Source organism: Cicer arietinum, chromosome 1 (assembly GCF_000331145.2).
Source record: "Cicer arietinum cultivar CDC Frontier isolate Library 1 chromosome 1, Cicar.CDCFrontier_v2.0, whole genome shotgun sequence".
NCBI classification, from domain to species: domain Eukaryota; kingdom Viridiplantae; phylum Streptophyta; class Magnoliopsida; order Fabales; family Fabaceae; genus Cicer; species Cicer arietinum.
This window is the reverse complement of record NC_021160.2, coordinates 1,364,309-1,373,000: the sequence shown is the minus strand read 5'-3', so window position 1 is coordinate 1,373,000 and position 8,692 is coordinate 1,364,309.

Sequence of the window (8,692 nt, the reverse complement as noted above, 5' to 3'; positions counted from 1 at the left end):
CAACCGGAGAGTGAAACGAGAAAATGCCAGAATCATGCGCGCGTGCTTAGATGTATATCCTAGTACAACATCGAATCCAGGAATCGTGGGGCATTGAAAATGGTGAATAATGTTTATTTGTATGACTAATGAGGAATTGAAACGTGTACTTTCCAAAACCGAGGGCGCTTATTTATCCTGTTTTAAGGTTTTGGCTAAAAGCTTCGACACGGTTTCTTGCTTTTGATTTCGATACCACAATTGTTTCTGTTTTAAGTAACATCTTATCAATAAAAAAATATTAATAGATATGTCATAAACAAAATTAAAATAAAAAATTATATTTTTATATTTTTATTAAATTTAATTGCATCTTTTATATTTAAATTTTTTTATAATTGTCTCCGTATTTCTTTAATTAATATTGAAAAATAAGAAATTATCATTTTTTTTTTAATGTTGGTTACTTTTCCAACTTAATCGGACCAAACTAAATCTATTAAAACAATTTCTCTAGGTCTAATTGCAAAACAACTTTTTTACGCCCCATTTAGGTTGTATTTGATAAAAAAATAACTCACGTTTTAATGTTCTAAAAATTAAAACTTTTAAAATGTTATATAAATTTAATATTGTCTCAACAAATATTAAATTATTTGACTTTATCATCTATGATAAAGAAATATTATACAATATTAATTATATTAATTTAATAAATAATATAAGATATAAATATCAACTTGAAAATATGAATCAAACTATTGAAAATAAATAAAAAAACGAAAGATTTTATTAGATCGCAAGAGATGCTATAGATAACTTTATTTAAAATTGAAAATATATATACGATACAATTGAGAGATTTATTGGTAGAAAAAATGTTTTTATTGTTGTTAGATTTTGAAATGAATTTTCAAAATACTTTTTTTTTATCACTTTCCATTCAGACGTTATCCTCAACTAGAAGATGATGGGTTTAGTATCAAAAGCAGCATTTTAGTTTTGTTGCAAATTATTTAATGTTCTTCTTAATACAAATAAATTTGCTAACGATAATAGGAATTGGAGAAATATTAATAATAAATTGAGAAATAATGATACTAGCGAGCGAAATATTAGTTATAAATTGAGAAATCATGCGGCCATTAGCGAACACATTGTTAACATGAGTCATTGAAATGGTAGAACGTATATAAACATGATTTCCTTCTTCAACTAAAAGATGAAAAATTCTACATGAATTATTCATGTTGCATTAAAATAGTTGAAATGTCTTATTTTATTTTTAAAAAAATATAAAAAAATTGATTTAAAATTACCAATATTTATGACAAAGAAATTTTTTATAATTATTAAATAAAATATTAATAATTTATTTATTAACTTTTAAAAATATTATTTTCATTTGAGACCTTACAACATGTTGGACGATTCTCAATGAAAATTATTATTATTATTATTATTATTATTATTATTATTATTATTATTATTATTATTATTATTATTATTATTATTATTATTATATTAGAGATTAATTTGTATGAGTAAAGAGTAATCAATCATGTGGTAATTTTATAAATAGTTATAACAAAAAAAATTAAATATTATTAATGTTTTGACGGTTGTGATTAATTGACAATATAAAAATTCTTTAGGATAATATTTATAAATTAAATTCTATTTATTATTCTTTCCGTTTCAAAATAATTGTTGTATTTGACTATTTAACATCGATTAAAAAAATATGATAAATGAAAAAGAATAATAATTTTACCAAATTATCAAAATCACTGGTTGATTTCAATAATCATAAACGCAAAATGGATACAGACTAAGTTTGGGAGAGATACATATGAAATTAGATAGTAGAATTGATAAAAATAAATTAAATTTGTAATAAAAATAAAAAACTATAATTATTTTTTGTAAATACGGCAATTTTATTACAAAAGAGAAACACTGTTACCTCCAACCTTTTTAACAAAGACAATTAAGTTAAAATTTAATTAAAAAATTAAAACTTGACGTGTTTGATATATATTAACTTTACTTGATTAAATTATATTTTACGGTTATAAAAGAATCAGTATTAATATATAGGGCATGTTGCACGGTCTATTTTGAGTAGATATTACTGGTGTAATATCTCACTAAATATATATGCGAGAATGATTGTGTGGATTTTTATATTCAAAACTCAAGCTTTATACAAGTGATAATAATTACTGAAGTGCAAAAAGATTTTTTCTTAAGGAATGGATGAGTTAAAGTGATTAGGTAAAAAGTATTAACATTTTTTTTAGTGTAAAAGGGCTATTGCATTGCACTTTCAATAAAATGTGCAATACAGTGATCAGGAATGAAAACTATGAGCTGACCCATTTAGACTATGGATTCTGTTATTTAATTAAATATGCAAATTTGCAGGATGGTCTATAATCTATTTAGCTATATTTTTTTCATCATTAAATAAAACACTCAAGTACATTTTTAAAAATAACCATACTTTTGTCCACTATAATTTATTTAATATTTTATAACCGGCATATCAGGTCTTTTAATCATGGACCAATGTGTGACGAATTTGAACAACGTATCACAATTTATTATTATTCATTGACGAGTCATCACATTTCTGTTAAATAAGGCGAACGAGACTGTATAACTCTAACAATAAATATATGGTGAGAAATTATAGTATACTTGTATATTATATCATATTGATGTGTGTCAATAAACGATCTAAAACTAAACTACCATTGGAAGTATATATAGTTCTCTTAAATTCATTAAAATTCCCGTGACACGAGTTATACATGCAAGAAGGTCCAAGCCACATAGACAAAGGGTTTAGGCCTACTTCAAATATAACTTTTTAAACAAAGAGAAAAGGTATCCGAACAAAGTAATTTATGTTATTATTAATTAAGTTATAAATCTATTTATAATTATTTGATAGCTCAACATGGTATCATGTTCTTTATGCGATTTCAGGGATATAAATAAAAATATTTTGACAAAAAAGTTATTGTATTTTTAAAAATACTAAATTTTATCAATAATATATCTTACTTCTAACATATACTACTCTCATTAGTAAAATCAAATCTTGGTTTGTTACGAGTAAAAGTTCAATAATTTGAATCACTTAATATTATTATTTATAATAATAGATTTGATTTCTTAAAAGTGAATAATTCACTTTAATAAAATGAGTAATGTTAATCATTGATCATTAAATAAATGGTTGTTATTGTAATATTAACTATTGATTCATCTATTTCACTAATTTTTCATCTTATAAGATTCAAATTCCATAATAATATACCGTTAATTTAATTCAAAAACATTAATATATTTAATACAAATACTAAAATATTTGACATTAAAAATAAAAATTTAGTATATTTACTTATGAAATCTAAAAAGTTTGTCACAATTAACTATATTTTTAAAATGCAAATACAGTTGTTTAAAACACAATTTTCCCAAAAGCTTATACTTTAGCGGTAAATAGAAACTTGTTGAAAACATCATTGAACACTTTTGTAATCTTTGTCTTCAAGTGTAAATCGACATAATAATCACTTAGTCACGTGAAGGAAAAGATCTAATTCTAGATATGAAAAATTCTACTATCTAACTATATGATTATTAGCACAACCAATTGGTAATTATCCATGATCACTATTATAAAAAGAATTTAAATCTTGATTATTCAAAATTTAATTATTTTTAAATTATTTAATGTTATTATTTCTTATATATTATTCATTTAATTCATAAACATTTGATGTAGATAATTGAGTATTTGATAATAAAAAGAGATAATTTAATAATTTAACTTGTATTTTACATAAAATTTAAAGAATTAAGTATATTTAATAAAAAAATTTAAATACCATGAAAATAATTATTTTTGTTTATATTAGTGACCGAAATGAATACCACATAGAATTTTTTTTTAATAAGCAATTGTAAGTATATATATAAATAGTTACATTTATATTCTATCTTTTAAAGAGTTGAACTATGGTCTTTTATATTCTCCTTCTTTAATTTTTCTATAGTTTAAATCAATTGAGTTATCTAAATCCTACTACATAGATTTGATTGATTATATTCCTTTTATATGACATCATTTTTGAGAAAAATATGCTCATGACAATGGTAAAAATTTTATACTACAATATTTCTTCTTAAATAATACCTATTTACAAATTAAGGTGATGTCTTAGAGATGGTTTTTTTTATAAGAAGATGGTTTTTTTATAAGAAGAGATATTTGTTAAGGTATCAAATGTAAGTAAAAGTTACACATTAGAAGAAAAAAAAGTAAATGTTAAACTCTATATAATTGAGAGAATTCAGTTGTCACCTTGAATAAGATTGAGATTAGTGACAACTCATGACTCAATTTTTTTATGGACATCAAAAAAATATTTTATAATTAAATACTATGTATATAAATATTAAAATAATATTTATTAATATTTAAATTTTATTCTAGAGTTATTGAAAAAATTATAAACAATACAAATTAAATAAATACATGTGATTCAAAAAATTGTAGAATAAAAACAAATTATATTGAATCCATATATTTAACAACTGAAAAGTCTAATTGTGGTACTAAAACTAAAATGTTAATATGGACAATTGAAGAGTTAAAAAATTTCTATCTCTCTCTTCTATGTTATATATATTAACAATCACAAGTCACAATATTTATTCTTATTGCTGGAATATTTAATTAGTTATAGAATTAATAAAATGTTTGATTAGGGACTTGGAAATATATAGAGAATTCGGATGTACAAATATTATTGTTATTGTCGAATAAATTAGAAATGAAATGAAAATTGAATGTATGTTTGCTCAAATTAAAAGGTCAAATTCATGGGGAAAAAACACCATGATGGAAAATAACACATCTAAAATTTCAGTCTGCTTAAGAGTCTTTTTAGATTTATTATTTTTATATATTGTAAATCAATCAGTTCATTTAAAAGACAATTTGAGCACTATAATAAATATGAAAATATTTTTATATTTTTATTTTGGATTTTTATTATTTAGTATTGAAATGCTTTCATTATTATCTGATCGTGACTTGAAAGCAGTTGTTAACATCTTGAAATTTGCCTAAAAGATTATAATTCTCTTGATATTGACGATAAAACTTTATTTGAAAATTTTAAAATTATTAGATAAGTTTTAATAGATGAATCAAGCTATATTGAGTTCTTTAAAGACTTTCATTTTATTTTTTTCTAATACATGTATATCTTACATAAGAATATTAATTATCATTTATTAATATCAATGTTAAAATTTTAAATAAATATATAATGTCTAAATTACTTGAATGACTACTCTTAATTCAGCATGATAATTTCTATATCCTGTTAAAATATCTCATATTAAAATCAACCTTAGACTTCCATATATGTGGGTGCCAAAGTTTTAATCTATGAGTGTCAATTTGTTAAGTGTATGGCGCCATTAGAGCATTAGCAACAAAAATAATACCCAAAAAAGATAACCAAATTAAGTGAATGCATATATTTTTACGAGAAGAAAATGGATATTAATTTCAATATTTTAGAGAGGGAAAGTTGATTTTGAAATATGCAAAACAGGATCTGGCCAGTGCATGAAATCGAAATCGAAGAACACAAAAAAGAAAGAATCAAACATCGTACACGTGATGTACTGTCAATTTGTGGAAAAACTGCCATTAAGACAAACCACAAATATAATTCAGTTACTTCATATTTAGTAACATTTCCAAAATTGGAATTATCTTGTTCCAAACTCATAATTTCTATTTATATAACCAAAATCATTTTCATACTCACCATTACTACCACGTCATTTACATAGTTTTTTTTTTATGAATAGAAATAGTGATAATTATTATCTGAAACTTATACATATAATTATGAAATTTTATATTAAATTTAAAATAAGAGATCCAATCTAACATTATTGATATTTTATAAGGCGTGTTAGAATAATTCATTTATTTAATCATATAAGTTATTTTTGCTTTTTTTTCCTTTTCATATATACTTAATATGAATGACGAATTTTGTCAATCGAACCATCAAATCAAATGTTCTTATTGAGCAGATCAAATACATAATTTTTTTTATAAAATTTAAAAACTATTTAATACTTCATTAAGTAATTTCAAATAAATGTATAATAAATTCATAATAAATATAAATAATATCGAATACTAGATTATATAATTACAAATTTTGAATTTATAAAATTTTGTGTACTTGATCATTAATATATTATGTCAATATTCAATATTGAATTAGTAAAATTTATCTTTTATGTTAAATTGGTAACTCATCATCGAATCACTTCTAAAGTCAATAAAATCTTTATATATATATATATATATATATATAGATATAAAGTGTCATATATATATTTTAATCAACTTATAACCATCTTTAGCCAATTTTTGTTTGTTTGTTACTTACAAATCTCTAACCAACTTCTACTAATATCAAAATTATTTAAAAAATGCTAACAAGTGTTGTTTAACAACTAAAATTAGTAATTTTATAATAAAAATATATTGAAAGTTATATTTTATAATATTTAAAAATTAAAAATTTATTTTTGAAAAACAAAATTTTAATATTATTTTTCTTGATAAATACTCTAAAAACACTTATTAACATATCTCTTATTTCTTTTATAATATTAGCTTGTAGAGGTGTACAAGATCCGGTTCGTTGCGTGAAACCGATCTAATCCATAAACAACAGGTTGGATTTGATCTGGTCCAAAAAAAAAGGACAAAAAAGAAAGACCGGACAAGCACAAGGTAAAAAAAAAAAGATTAAATTTGGATTATCCTCGAAGTTATCCGTCTCGTCCCAAAATATATTAAAAACAAGAGATTTTTTTTTATTTTACCTTATTATATGACAATGTTATGACTTATGATTTGACAATGACTTGCTATGAATTATTTTATTTTATTTTATTTTTTTCAAATATTTTTCAAAAATTACTAATTAGTAATTCATTTTTAAACCAATTCAGTATCGTCGTATTTTGTCTCATTTCTATTAAATCCGTAACTAATTAAATTTGATCGAGTTAAAGGACGAATTAAAATTTAAAAATTAATCTGACTAAATATTAAAATTACATAAGTGACACATTAAATCCTACCAAAGTCATTCTTTATAACACCCCTACAAGCTTGAGCTAGCTTTTGGGAACTTATGGTCTTGATTGGGCGTAGCCCACGTGATCGAGATTTCATCTGTCAATGAAGATATCTTGTTTCCTTAAACAATCAATGGACTTGTTAATTATGTTCACAATCGCTTTATTTTAACGAACGAAAGAATAAAGAAAGTTTAGGCATAACTTCTCCAACTAAGGGAAGCCACGTGTCGACCATCAAGAATCAATGATGGGGTATATACTAAAATTAGTCAAACAACTCAAGAACATTTGCGAATTAATTAATTTATCTTCTCATCTTATCTTAGTAGTATATTCTAAGTTCCATCTTAACCCTGAAAATGTACCTTACAGTTTTCATTATTACAATAATATATGGAGTAAGCATTATTAGTTCTTTAATTAGTTAATTTGCCTGAGACTTTGATCAAGAGATTCAACACAATTTCCCACTCGCACAACGAGAAACACACGCGCACGTGCTAGGCACTCATCAATTTTTAAAATAAAATATATATGAATATCCGTTACTCATTTGATTATTTCACCGGTGGATTTACGTATATTGATTTGGGGTTCTGGTCCCCACAAAAGAAAGAATTCACATTCAAATGTTTAATAATTTTATTTTAGTTATATAAAAAAATAGTTTAAATCTGTATAAAATAATTTTTTAAGAAAATAAATATATAAAAATTATAAGAGACTAATAGTAATTTTTATCATATATAAAAAAAATATCGGTAGCAATTTTTATTATATATCTTTTTAATTTGTTCAAGGCTTTAAGACTAAACACTCACAATGATATAAAATATGTCATATTTTAAAAAGAAAAAAATAATAATTTATATACAATATCAATATAAATAATTTTTACATTATTAATTAAAGACAACCGTTAGATTATTAATACTTTTTTTATAATAACTACTTATAAAATCATTCATATAATTGTGGATTGTGTATATCATAGACTATTTTGGAGTATTATAGTATCATAAATTTTATTTTGTAAAAACTTAATATTTTTCTGTTATACACACATATTATAGATATAGGAATTAATTTTATTTTTTTTTTGGAAGGGGGAGGGGGGGTCGGAATTCAAACTAAATAATTTATATAAAAGTAAAAAGTTATTTTTGTTTTTTAAATGTGTGAGGTATCGTTATTATAGTTTTGAATATATCGAAATTAAACATGTAATTAAATTCTTCTTTTGTTAGTAATTTTATTGATCAAATTGACTAATAAAATACACATTTGAGAATTAAACTAGTTAATTAAAAACATATTCGAAAACCAAAATGATTAGTAAAAGGCACGTTTAGCTATTTTTTTATATAAAAAATTGTTTAATAATTAACTTATCAAAATAATATAATAATTAATTATATATAACTTAAAAGAATCTATAAAATTTGAAGAGATTGTGATACTTGCCACTCTCTTCCCTCCGGCCCCACTTGCCCCCTTTATGAAAATTTTT